We start from the raw sequence: 14,759 nt of genomic DNA on the forward strand, positions 1-14,759 counted from the left end.
TTGTATGCCTAATACAGCATTTCACTCATATATCTATTTCAATCTTCATATTCGTCACTATAAAGGTAGAAATTGACACTACCATATCATAAATAGGAACACTTGAGGCTTAGTAAGCTTAGTTAACCTTGATAAGATCAAACATATACTGAATTGTGGAACTGAGATTTCAATGGTCAGTTAGAATTCAAAACTCCTTCAACCACAAAATGTTATTTTATTTGGAGATAGAGGGGTCTTTACATAAGTAATCAGGTTAAAATGAGTTCATTAGTGTGAGCCTTAAAATAAAATGACTGATGTCCTTATAAAAAAAGAGAGAAACTTGGACACCAAGATAGACACTCACAGAGGAAAGAAAATGTGAAGAGATACAGAGAAACAAGGGCCATCTATATCTAAAGAGTGAGGCCCAGAACGTATCTGTCCCCCAGAGCTATCAGAGGAAACCAACTCTTCTCAAAAACCTTGATATCACACTTCTAAACTGTAAGACAAAAAAATTTCTGTCTCAGACACCAAGTTCATGGTACTTTGGTATAACAATTAGCAAACTGACATCCATCTCAATAAAAGTTTCAATAATTGTCAGTACTTACCTCTCTGTTCATCAAAGTCAAAACTTTACAGTCAACATCAGACACTTTATTATGTGCGCTGAGTAATGGTAAATTATATATATTATCTAGTGTTTTCCCCTTTTTTTAAAGAAACATTTTTTCTGATTGCTGTTCAGGAAAATAGTATTGCTTAAATACCAACAGCCTAGTGGAGGAAAATGATTGATTGTAATTAAGATCATCTAATTTTTAATTAAAGATAATTAAGGAAAATTCATATATATCAATTCACAAATCCTTTCTACTGCTCAGAGTTTGCATTGGAGAGAATCAGGGCATTTTACCACATTAATTTCCTTCTGAATAACAAAAAAGTAATTTAACACAGCCATCTACTAACATCGATAGCTAGGCTCACTAAACTTGAGTCTGCTTAGATTGAGTCAACCTTGCCAAGAGAGCCATCTTTAGTTTGCCATGATGCCTGTGAGAGCATACTGGCAAATATGTAGTTCATGTTTTTGAGACTGATTTTAAGAATATCGTACCTTCAAAAGATGGGTGAGAGTTGCCTTGAGTTGTATCAACATGCCTTTCATTGCAAGACATGCTTCTATAATCAATAGACATTATAATGAATGCAGTTATCCCAACCTCAAGTATCAAGCACAGTTAGGAATTGTGAATCTAACTGAGCTGAACCAATATACTCAACATCTAACAGAGTAATAATGCTGTAAAAATTAACTTTATTTATAAAAGATGAATTCCATTTTTCCTTCAAATTCCTATACTGCTCATCGTAACTTTATATTTTTACAAGAAGAGAGAAAAAATATGTAGGAAATAGTAGTAGATATTGTATGCCTAATACAGCATTTCACTCATACATCTATTTCAATCTTCATATTTATCACTATACAGGTAGAAATTGTCACTACCATATCTAAGCTTAGTTAACCTTGATAAGTTCAAACATATACTGAATTGTGGAACTGAGATTTCAATGGTCAGTTAGAATTCAAAACTCCTATATTCAAACATGAGTAAGAGATTCAGAATTTGGATACCCTGATAGCATCTCTGGTTTCTAAAATGCTGATTTATTTAAGATATTCCAGAGTCCTTTAAAGCATCTAAACTCACATGAATGGTATTCTTGCTGAAATTGACTTATCTTATTCTCCTTGTGAAGTCTGAAGAGATCAAATCCATCCACAAATACAAACTAAAAGAAGTCAATCAATTTGTAATCTCATTACAAGAGATTGTAATCTCATTAAAAGAATACATGAGAAATAAAATTACTATATGATCCAGCAATTTCACTTCTACGTATATACTCCAAAAAAATTTTTAAAAAACTAACAGTAGGTTCTCAAGGAGATAGCATATATTTGTGAGCATAGTAGAATTATGCATAACTAAAATATGGAAGGAACCCAAGTATGCACTGAGAGAGAAATTGATTGTTGCATAGATTGTCTCAGAGATTTTGTCCAGAGTCACCTCTGCTTTTAGGGATTTAGGAAAGATTTTTAAAATCATATGTAAATGTGTGAAATTTAAAAGACTTTCATGTGTTCCTTTTTATAATTTACCCACATTTTTATTGTGGTAGAATACACATAACATAAAATTTACTATCTTACCCCTTTTGAGCTGTACAATTCATTGCTCAGATATATTCATAATACTTGTATAGTCATCACGACAACCTATCTTTGTCTCCCTCTAGCTTGTATGATCTTTGAGAACAAGGATTTTGTTTTATGCCTTTAGTCTATCACTATGTCTAGTAAATAGTAGACATTTACTTTACCTGTAGAATAAAACAAAGAAAAGAAATTAGGAAAGGAGGAGGTGATGTGAGGAGAAAAGAAAAAAGTACATTTAGGCATGCTATGTTCTGATTAAATGTGGATTTTCTTCCTTTATTTCTTTAATCCTGAAATCACAGGAAACCTTGCAATTATGCCTAGGAATCCTAGGGCTTGGAAATTTATCCTTGAGATTTCATATATTAATTCCTATACAGACCACTGAAGCAACTGCTAATATCTGTTGAGTTTAATCATTAATATTCTAGCTAGTACACATTCTTGGCTCGTTTCTTAATTTCTAATGTTGATACTAACAGAATAATACAGTATAATCTACCATACTAAAGTTCATGAGGGAAAACATGATGCCCATGTTATTTGTCTTTTCCCACTGACACAAATTGAAATAAAAGAAAAATTGTTCCAAACGAAAGGTACTTATAAGTCTAAAGGTACTCGTGAATATTATCAAGAGGTACCAAAATTTGAAAAGCCTAAATAAGACATTTTGATGCAATAATTATTAGCTCATTTTGCAACATGAGCCATTCCTATGTGAATACATCACACCATGAAGAAATGGAACTTTGAAGGGCCTATCCAAAGCAGAATTTAGCTTCTCTATTTTGACTCTATTTTTGCTTGACTTCATGCATTTATAGTTGGAACTTAGTAAGTAATCAAAACCATAATTATAAACATGTTCTGTACAGTAAATAGAGTCCACTATTCTGCTTATTAAAACAGCCTCAATTTTTTTCATATGTTCTGATTTTACCTGACCCAAAGGTCAACACACATTTTCTTTTCGTCTTTTTAGTGAGATGGAGATAGGGAGAGAGAGAGCATAGTGAGTGCTCAGGAAGGTTAAGGCATTAATCATACAGCACAGATTTGTTTATCCCTATGCTACATTGGAGTTTCCAAGATGACAAATAACTTAACCATTAATGTCTCAACCTTGTGTGTGTAATATGGATAATAAAAGAACTGTTATCATAGTTAAATGAGGATAAAGCAAATATTGGTATTTTAAACTCTCTAATAATTTGATCTCTAATAATGAAGTTCAAATTATTTATTAAAATCATATTTTACAAAGAGAATTTGTCATTATTTTCATTTCTTTCTAACCAGCAGCATAAGTCTATCAAGGTTCATCCAAACTATATAACAAGTATTATATATGGAGGACACTATCCCTCAATTTCTAAAACAACTCCAGAAATGCTTTATTCATACATGCATTCATTCAACATTTATTGGTCAAATACTATGTATAAGGCACTGTTTTAAGGGGCTACGGCCAACCTTCTATTTACTTTTGTAGTTATGTTTTGTATTCCAAAAGAGGTTAGAAAAATTCATATTTTTTTTTACAGTTTCCAAATGGTCCAATAAAAGAAAAAGATAAACCAGCTCCAAGACTAAAGATTTACATTACTAAACACTAATGGAAACTCCTTAACATTTTAATATATGTTTGACATAATAAAACATTGTTTATATATTAAAGAGAATGCAAGCCATCTGAACAAACTTTTAATATCAAGAATTTGGGACCAGTGAATAAATAAATTACATTTATATCAGATTTGTTACATTAAGATAACTTTACTTCACTTGTGAAATACACAGTTTACAACTGTCTATATCAAAATACAGATATTTGTCAGAGATTATATATGAAGCCATTAATGAGAAGAAACATAATATCACTATCAGTAAGACTTAGGGAAAAAAAAAACATCAGGTATCTAGCATTTGATTTAAGGATAAGAGTATAGCCTTAAAACCTACATCTGGATTGTGGTCTGTCTTCTAGGATTACTATTTAATTTTCATTTTTTTTATCCAGCCCAACCGCAACACAGACCCACGCACAAATCAAGAAATCATCTTACAGTATACTCTTAAATTTTCTGAATATGCCGCATGTGTCCACTAATAGCCAAATGCTTTCAAATCTGTTCAGCTAAATGGATCAATAACTACATCCAGCCTCACATAGTGGGGCTGCCAACATGGTGAAAATGAGCCAAATGCAAAATGTCTCTACTAGGACAAAAATTATTATCAACACAGTTATCTGGAGAGATCTACTCTCCCAGGTATCCTTTGGAGAAGTTAGTATGCACATTATCTAGGGCAGTTAGCAGCACTTTAAAATATTTGAAACAAAAAACAAAAGAATTTGGAAAAAATAATTGTGAGCTAAAACCAGACAGTTTTAACATACACCAATGTAACAGCTCAAGGTCTATATTAAGTAAGCATCTTTCAAATTCAGAGTACACAAAATATAAATACACAACAGCACAAGCAAACTGCTAACAAGCTTCTCTGTGTTCTCGTATGACACAGCTGCAAACAACAATTGAGCAGGTGCAACCAAGCTTTTGAGAATGCTTGCCTGTTGCCCAGGAGCCACAACACCACACGGCTGAGATTTTAAACAGGTGCAAACTTTTTCCCATTTGTCTAGTGTTTGAGACAATGCAGCAACGTATCTTCAACCACTCCTTACCTAAAGCAACACCCACAATAAACAAACTCAAAAACCGGAAAAAAGTTTGAAAATAAAACAGTAACATCAAAAACATAGTGGTTCTGCAATAGTCCAACCCCACATCATCAGTCATTTTAACAGTACATTTCCATAAAATACTGTCTAATCTTCACCAGATGAATCCTTTGTAATTAAAATTATTCTGCCTCATCAAATCTTAGAAATGTTTATCTGAGTCTTACAATAAAATGGAATTCAATGTATGTATAAAACATACTGTGCTTTGAAGTTGTAAATAATTATAAGTACAGGACTCAAAAACATTTTCCTTTTATGAAATCTATAAGCAATTTTAATACACAAAAATGTAATGACTCCTCAGTACACAGGTTTACATAGCTATAGGTAAATCATGTACATACCTGTTTAGCTATGAGGCACAGACTGCAATTTATCTGGTACTCTGAAATGCAAAACAAATACGTTATAAATACATATTAATTTACTGAATAGGAACTAGTATTTATGTTGAGACAATTTCTAGAGACAGAAAGACTTCAGTGCATAAAAAAGTGAATTATTTTATATCTTTATGTTCCCGATAGTATATTCAGATCACTGTAAATTCATATGTGGGAACAGACACATACAGATCCTTAGCAGTGTTATCAAAAATAACTACTAGCAAGGGACTGAATTTCACCGTGGCCTCTAAAATGCAAATACTTTCACTAGAGAATGAGGCACACACTTAAAAACATTTTTTATAGTCTTCCAAGACTATTGCTTTCCTAATACAAATAGGACTGCAGCTCTCTAAAATGAAACTACTCTGATTCATCTTCACTCAGTTTGGCTAGAAAATTGGTGAGAAAGAAAGGTGCCTTTATGGAAAATTCCACAGAAAAATGCTTACATAAATAAAAGTGAACTTTAAATGCTCATAAACTTTGTTACAACAGCAAACATAAATGAGACTGGTCACTACAAGAAAGAATGCTAACATCACATCAAACATATAATACACAATGCCTTAACCCAACATACTTTGACAAAATTGCCAATGATATTGGTATTGATGCAAAAGATTATGTAATTCTAGCTTAAACAAAAGTATTGACTTGAAATCTGACTGTAAAAACCATTGTGTTGTAATATGCAGCCTCCAAACTAAATTCCTGAAAAAAAGAATTTTATAATTCATTTATACCAAAATATTTAATTTTGAGACGGGGAGAGAGGGAGAGAGGGAGAGTTGTTATTAGCAATACATTAAAGTCAACAGGTCTACTTGATATTTGCTAAAATGTACATATAAATAATAATCTTTTGATGCTGGTTCAACAAAATAGTATTTATAATTCTAATGGGGGAATGAAGTGTTAAAAAGTATCTGGAAAGTTACCGAGTAATACGTATCAAGAATTCAAGGTTCAAAATTTTACTCAGTAATTTTAGTTCTACAACAACTACCTGACATACATGAATAACCTAAATGTCTGATGATACAAAATACTTTTAAAAAGCACATCACGGGCTGGGGATTTAGCTCAGCGGTTCCGGCACCTGCCTTGGAAGCGCAAGGTCCCGAGTTTGATACCCGGTACCAAAAAAAAAAGCATATCACATCTATGTAAAAGAATATTTACGATTCACTAGCTACCATTAAAGAGTATTTAAATTTTTAGAAAAATGCTAATTTATAGTACTAAAATAATACAACATATAAACATGAAGAATACCAATTGTATGGACAATATGAAATCATGGATAAGAAACAGAAAGAATACACGAAAATACTATGACTGATTATATTTTAATGATACGATCAAAGAATACAGTATTTAAAGTTTTCTTTTTACTTTTTTTTTGCTTAAATTCTTTTATTGGTACACTTTAGGTATACAATACGTTTACATTTATCATTGGGTGCTTGTATCTGTACATGATGTATCTTGGTTCTTATTTTTTCCCATTACCTGCGCTCCCTTCACCCCCTCCACCCTTCCCTATTTACATAGACTTTGTTTCCATTTTTTACTTTTCTCATAATTTTCCATTTCCCTTCTTTCCTTTCTCCTTCCCCTCCCACTTCCCCTACCCCTTTGGACCTTTTCTTCCTATTTCAAATTATCAATTATTTGTTTTAATCCTTATTTACACTTTCAGTTTCTCACACTAGAGAAACTATTTGGTATTTACACATGTGTGTCCTATTTATTTCACTTAAGAGGATGGCCTCAATATGCATCCATTTAGCTATAAATGTCTCTAGTTTTTCATTCTTTATGGCTGAGTATTACTTCATTTTATAAAAAAATCACATCTTCTTTATCCAGATTCCAGTTGATGGACATTTGGGCTGTTTCCAAGTTTTAGCTATTACAAACTGTGCCACTATAAACATGGGTGCAAATATATCACTGTGGTATGATTCTTTTAATTCTTTGGAGAAGATACTCAGCAGGGGAATAGGTGGGTCAAACGGGACCTCTAGTCCTAGTTCTTTGAGGTATCTCCATACTGACTTCCACAGTGGTTGCACCAGTCTGCACTCCCACCAACAATGGAGAAAGGTTCCTTTCTCCCCACAACCCCGCCAGCATTTGTTATTGGTTGATTTCTTGATAGCAGCCATTCTTTCTGGGGTGAGGTGGAATCTCAGTGTGGTTTTCATCTGCATCTCTCAAATGACTGGGGATGTTGAACATTTTTTCCTATGTTTATTTGCTGTTTTTACTTCTTTGTCAGAGAAATGGCTGTTCATTTCAGATGCCCATTTTTGAATTGGGTCTTTGAATTTGGGGGGTCTGATTTTTTTTCAGTTGTTTATATATTCCAGATAGTAGCCCTTTGTCTAAGGTGCACCTGCTGAAAATTTTTCCCACATTGTAGGTTGTCTCTTAGCTCTGTTGATGGTTTCGCTTGCAGTGCAGGAGCTTTTAAATAAGATGAGATCCCAGTTGTTGATTCTTTGAGCTAGTGCCCATGCTACTGAGGTTTTGTTCATAAAGTTTTTTCCTATGCCAATCAATGTCTTCAAGAGTTCTACCTAACTTATCTTCCAGCAAGTTTAGTGTTTCTGTTTTAATATTTAGATCTTTGATAAACTCTGATCTTAGTTTAGTGCATGGTGATAGATATGGGTCTAGTTTTAATCTCTGGCGGGTTGAAATCCAGTTTTTCCAACACCATTTATTAAATGGTTGGCTCTTTTGTCAAAGATGAGGTGGCTGACTATGTCTGGAGTTGTTTCTGCATCTTCTAATCTATTCCACTGATCCTCAGGTCTGTTTCTTTCCCAGTACCATGCTGTTTTTATTACAGTAGCTTTGTAGTGCAGTTTCAAGTTGGGGATTGTAATATCCCCTGCCATGTCTCTGTTGCTTAGAACAGCTTTTGCTGTTCTAGGTGTCTTCTGGTTCCAAACAAATTTTTGGATTGTTTTCTTTAGTTCTGTGAAGTATATTGTTGGAATTTCAATTGGCATTGCATTAAATCTATATAGTAGTTTGGGAAGTATGGCCATTTTCACTATATTGGTTCTTCCTACCCAAGGGCAAGGGATGTCTTTCCATTTTCTTATATCTTCTTACATCTCTTTTATTCAGAGTGCTGTAGTGTTCAATGTAGAGGTTTTGGCTTCCTTTGTTAGATTGATTCCTAGATATTTCATTTTTTTGGATGCTATTATAAAAGGAATTGTTTCCCTAATTTCTCTCTCAGTAACTCTGTTATTTGTGTATAAGAAGGCTATTGTTTTTTGAGTGCTGACCTTGTATCCAGCTACTCTACTGAATCTGTCAATTAAGTCTAGAAGTCTTTTGGCAGAGTTTTTTGCATCTTCTATGTAAAGTATCATATCGTGAGCAAATAATGACAGTTTCACTTCTTCCTTTCCTATCTTTATTCCTTTTATTTCTTCCTCTTTTCTAATTGCTGTGGCTGGTGTTTCCAGAACTATATTGAACAGGAGTGGTGATAGTGGGCATCCTTGTCTTCTTCCTGATTTTAGCATGAAAGTTTTCAGTTTTTGACCATTTAGTATGATGTTGGCTGTTGGTTTTTCATAGATGGCCTTAATGAGGTTGAGATAAAGACCTTCTATTCCAATTTTCTGTAGGGTTTTTATCATGAATGGGTGTAGATTTGTCAAATGCTTTTTCTGCATCTATTGAGATGATTATATGGTTTTTGTCCTTGGTTCTGTTAATACAGTATATTACATTTATTGATTTACCATCCTTGCATCCCTGGGATAAATACAACTTGGTCAGGGTGTATGATCTTCTTGATGACCCTCTGTATTCTGTTTGCCAGTATCTTATTGAGCATTTTTGCATCTATGTTCATTAGGGAGATTGGCCTGTAGTTCTCTTTTTGGGCTGGGTCTTTCCCTGGTTTTGAAATCAAAGTAACACTTGCTTCCAGGAATGAGTTTGGAAGCCTTGCTTCCCTTTCAATTTCCTTGATGAGTTTAAAGAGTAATGGCGATAGTTCTTATTTAAATATCTTGTAGAATTCAGCAGTCCAGCCATCAGGACCTGGGCTTTTCTTTGTTTGTAAATATTTTAGTACACTTTTTCAATTTCACTCATTGTTATTGGGGTGTTTAGAATTTCTGTATCTTCTTCATTTAACTTTGGCAATTTGTATGTACCTAGGAATCTGTCCATTTCTTCGGTGTTTTCCATTTTACTGGAGTACAGGTTCTCGAAGTAGGTATTGATAATCCTCTAGATTTCTGTTGGATCTGTTGTGACTTCACCTTTTTCATTAATAATTGCATGTATTTGTGCCTGTTCTTTCCTTTTTTTGATAAGGTTGGCTAAAGGTTTATCAATTTTATTTACTCTTTCAAAAAACCAACTCTTTGATTCATTGATTTTTTGTATTGTTCTCTTGGTCTCCATTGCATTAATTTCTGCCCTGATCCTTATAATTTCCTCTTGTACGAGCTTTGAATTCATTATGCTCTTCTTTTTCTAGGAGATTGAGGTTCTGCATGAGGTTATTTGAGTTCTCTCTGTTTTCCTAATATGGGCATTCACTGCTATGAATTTCCCATATAGAACTGCTTTCATTGTGTCCATAGATTCCTGTATGTTATACTGGCATTATCATTTACTTGTAGAAACTGTCTAAATTTCTTCTTTAATTTCCACTGTGACCCATTGGTTGTTCAGGAGGGTGTTATTCAATTTCCATGTGTTTGTGGGGGTTTTGCGGTTTCTTTTTTTTCTTTTCTTTTCTTTTTTTTCATGGTGAACATTTAATGGTGAGCATTTTATTTATTTTTTTCCCATTAACTTTATTGATACATTTTAGGTATAAAATACAGTTATATTCATCATTGGGATCCTGTACCACTACATGAGTCCCTTGGTTCTTATTTCTTTTTCCCTTTCCCCTGCCCTCCCATCACCGCCCCCCCACCTGCAAAGACCCTGCTTCCATTTTTTTCCTCCTCTCACATTTTTTTCCTTCCCCTCTTTCCTTTCCCGTACACCTCCCAATTCCTCTGCTCTTTTAGACCTTTTCTTCCTGTTACACAATATCAGTTATACATTTTTTAAATTACAATATTAAGATCTAGGAGACATTACCGCAGATTTTACAGAATTTAAAAGGATATAGAAGGCATATTACAAAAATCATTTTTTGAAATAAATTTGACAACTTCTAAGAAGTAACTTGGAAGACAAATTAATGAAACTAACTCTGGAGGAGATATAAAATTTCAATAGCACCTATTAAAGAAAGTATATTCCTGGCTTGAAAACCTACCTATATGACAATAGCAGGCTCATAAACATTTTAACTGATAAATTGTATCAAACAATTAAAGCAGAAAAAAGAAGGAACACTTCTCCTCTCATTTTAGGAACTCAACATTGTGCTAATCCGAAAACTGGATAAAGATAATAGAAGAAAAAAGTATGAACATAGATAGAAATTTGTTTAACAAAACAAACTCTTAGAAGTCAGATCTGGCAGGATGTAGAAAGTGGTTTTGTTATAGGGATGGCAGTGTTGGTTCAGCATTGGATGATCCACCCCCAAAAGTCATCATTTTAACAGAGGAAAGGAAAAAGCCATATGATCCTGTCACTAGTTGGAGAAAAAGTATTGGACTAAATTCTACAGCTGTTCATGGTAAAAGCTATCAGGAGAATAGAAGTAGAACAGAAATTCTCAACAGATTAAAGACATGTACTCCATACTTCCAGCGAGAACACCTTATATGAATGGAAAAGATACAATGCTTTCTCCTTAAGGTGGGAAACAAGGGCAGATACGCTTACTCTTTATCTGTCCATTAAACTTTGAAACCTAGTCCCCACCAAAATAGTCTGGCAATAAAATGATACAACTAGGATAGGACTGGCATGGCAGAAGCAAAATCTTTATATGTAGATGAAATGATCATCTACAAAGAAAATACTAAGAAATCTCTAAGGGCCCCTAGAACTTGTACTGAATTTAGCAGGATTAGAAAACATGAGGTATATATAAAAGTTCTGGTCTGTGTATACTTGCTATAAATGAAGAATTGGATATTGAAATTTAAAAGTTATGTAGGAGTACAAAGGACCTAGAAAAGTTAAAAACAAAAACAGTGTTGGAAGATGTTTAGTACCTAATTTTAAGACTTCTTCTAAAGCTACAGTAATCAAGGCAGTGTTGGTGTAAGGAAAGACATATAGATCATTGGAACAAAACAGAGAATCTAGAAATAGAACCACACATATATAGTCCACTGAGTTTTGAAAGATTATTTAACATTAGCATTTTATAGACTATAAATTCAATTCAAGAGCCTAGGAAGAGATAGTGTTTTCAGCAAATGGCACTAGAACACCTGGTATCCGTTTATAAAAAGTTAACCCCAACCCTTTATTTCCATACATGAAAATAACTTGAAGGGAACATGATGGAATCCCAACATAGGAAACAAATGGAATTCATAAAACAGATACAAACAGATTTCCAAGAGATTAAAAATTCCATTGAAAGTCTGCGCAGCAGAATGAACCAATGTGAGGATAGAATTTCACATATAGAAGATAAGATTGCAATTAGTGACCAAGAAAAGAGAAATTGTTTGAAAATTATGAGGGAACATGAGAAATCAATCCAGCAGCTGCTAGACAATGCAAAGAAGAAGAACATAAGACTGATTGGAGTCAATGAAGAAACAGGAGAAAGTGCAGATGACATAAAAAACTCTCCACAGAAGTGATGGCAGAAAACTTCCCAAGGAGGGGAAAAGAACTTGACATACAGATAAGGGAGGCATATAGGACTCCAGCTAGCCTTAATAAAAAAAAAAAATCTACACATAGGCATATAATAGTTAGGATTCCAGAAATCCAACAGAAGAACAAAATTCTACAAGCAGTGAGAGAAAAGAAACAAATCACATACAAAGGAAAGCTCAACAGAATCACAGCAGACTTCTCAATGCAAACCCTCAAGGCAAGAAGAGCTTGGAGTGATGTATTTCAAGCCCTAAAGGAAAACAGCCTCCAACCCAGATTGATGTACCCTGCAAAACTATCTTTCAAAACTGATGGAGAAATAAGATACTTTGATGATAAACAGCACCTCAGGAACTTCATGAATACCAAACCAGCACTCCAAACATTTTAGACAATACCCTAGGAAAAGACAATGAGTATCACAACCCTAGGAAGTCCAGCAGAATGAATCCATTGGGCATGACAAATTAAATGCAAAGGGGGAGAATCCAACAAAAAGAAAAAGTCATCACAAGGCTTTTAAAACTTTTAACTTCATCTCCCTAATGAGTGTATAATTCAATCTTATTATTGTACTGATTAGTATTTCTCTGATTCTAGAGTTGCACACCATTCCTTGTGCTATACTGGCTATTTATCATCTTATGTCTACATTTTAATTGGGTTGTCTATTAAGGAGCTCTAAGAATTCTTTATATATTCTGGTCATAGGTTATATGCATTGTAAATATGGTCTGTTTAAGGACTACTTTTCATTTTAATGATGTCATTTAAAGTTCTAAATTTTGATAGAATCTCATTTATCATTTTTTTCTTTTATACATCATGTTTTTTGTATCCTAGGTAGTTCTTGCCTACCCTGAATTCATAAATATTTTCCCTTATAATTTCTTCTTAAAGTTTTATACTTTTAGGCTTTCTTATTTAGATTTTGTGGTTTCTTATGTTATTGATCTCCAATTTTATTGCACTACAGTTTGATAATATACAGGGGGTAACTTCAATTCTCTTACATTTACTTAGACATGTCCTATGAGCTAGCATGTGGTCTATTTTGGAGAATGACCTGTGCGCAGCTGAAAACAATGTGTATTCTGATTTTGTGGGGTGGAACACTCTGTAAACATGTATTAAGTCCATTTGTTGAATGGCTTGGTTCAGTTCTAGAATTTCATTGTTAATTTTTTGTCTAGATCATCTGTCTATTTGCGATAGTGGGGTATTGAGGTCCCACACTACATTGTATTAGTGCTTATTTGGTTTTTTATGTCCATTAATATTTGTTTTGTATCGTTGGGGGCATTCATATTTGGTGCATATATATTTATGATTGTCATCTCTTCCTCTTGGGTTGTTCCCTTCACAAGGATGTAGTGACTATCTTTGTCTCTCTTCATTAGTTTTAGTTTTTATTTTCATAGTTAATTCTGTACAATAAATATTACTTTTATTAAAGGAAATTTTTAGTTGGCAAGGTAGGGTTAAAAGCAAGAAGTTACAAAAATCATTACATAAAAATCATTAATCTTCTCAAGGGAAATAAATTAATTCAATTACCATAAAAGCTACTGAATATACCTACAATGAAAAACACTCTCACTGTTCCCTCCTAAGGATGTAGGCAAGGTCTTTTTACCCCACTGCTCTAGAATCTACACTAGTAATTCAATAACACATGTTTAATCATCTTAGCAAAACTTCTTTAATTATTCAAACTAAAATGATGGCAAAATTTAGGACTGAAAATCTGTTCAGTCTAGTACAAAGTAATTTATTCACAAAGCCAACAACATTCAATAAGCAGCTACTAAGTGCAAGATGCTATGCTTGGCACTGTGATCTGCTTAAAAGATAAATTAGGACAGGTCTTGCTCACATAGCTCTAATGATTTAAAAGTGTTAAAAATATGTACATATAGTTCATATAAAGATATAAACATAATAAAATTCAAGGCATTTGTGGGAGATCTAGTAGGCATTAAAGCAAGAAAACAGGGCAGATTTATTCTGTTAAAGAGCAAAATCTTATATTCCAGGAAAATGTATTAGTAAATTTGTCTAAGTAAATAAGATTTTCCTTATGTAATCTACCTTTTGTTAGTGGAAACATAATAGAACATGAAGTATTAAGGAGTATTGATCCAATCTAGGACACTAGATGTTTAAGACTGATTCATATTATCTATGGCCACATAAAACACATGCACAGTCATTAAAGGTTAGTATAACTGGCAACCAAAATAAACAACTTAGTTGCTTGTTAATCCTTCCTGAAGAGACTGATTTGGCAACATCCCCAGAGAAAGAATAACAGGTAGCATAATTTATTTTTTCTGTACAGATAAAAATAATACAGCACAAAGATCCTCTCAATAGCAGGCCATTTTCTTTGTGTCCTGTAACTATAAACTTTGCCTCTCTGAAGCCAGTGGCCCAGGAGAGTTATGGAGCTGAGGTGGATGGAGTCAGCATTGTTAAGTGGTGACAAGTGCTAAGAAAAGCTATTTATGTCATCAATGATCCATAGACCATGTTCATGGAGCTCTGGGTAGCAGCTGAGTTATGAGGTAGGGTGATGGTTAAAGTGATTAGCTTTTGCCATCAG

The 14,759-nt window shown here is 33.6% G+C and overlaps 1 protein-coding gene across 29 annotated transcripts in view; it reads right to left on the bottom strand.

Moving 5' to 3' along the window:
- Zbtb20 (zinc finger and BTB domain containing 20) overlaps positions 1-14,759 on the bottom strand; it is an 865,938-nt gene that overhangs the window by 571,779 nt on the left and 279,400 nt on the right. For all 29 annotated transcript variants that reach the window (XM_021263367.2, XM_087208762.1, XM_087208829.1 and 26 more), the window contains one exon: positions 5,315-5,355. The gene's annotated coding sequence lies outside the window, so the exon portion shown is untranslated. The remainder of the gene's footprint in view (positions 1-5,314; positions 5,356-14,759) is intronic.

This window comes from Heterocephalus glaber, unplaced genomic scaffold (genome assembly GCF_053883595.1).
Source record: "Heterocephalus glaber isolate CG9 unplaced genomic scaffold, H.glaber_assembly_v1.0 deba00000122, whole genome shotgun sequence".
Taxonomy (NCBI): Eukaryota; Metazoa; Chordata; class Mammalia; order Rodentia; family Bathyergidae; genus Heterocephalus; species Heterocephalus glaber.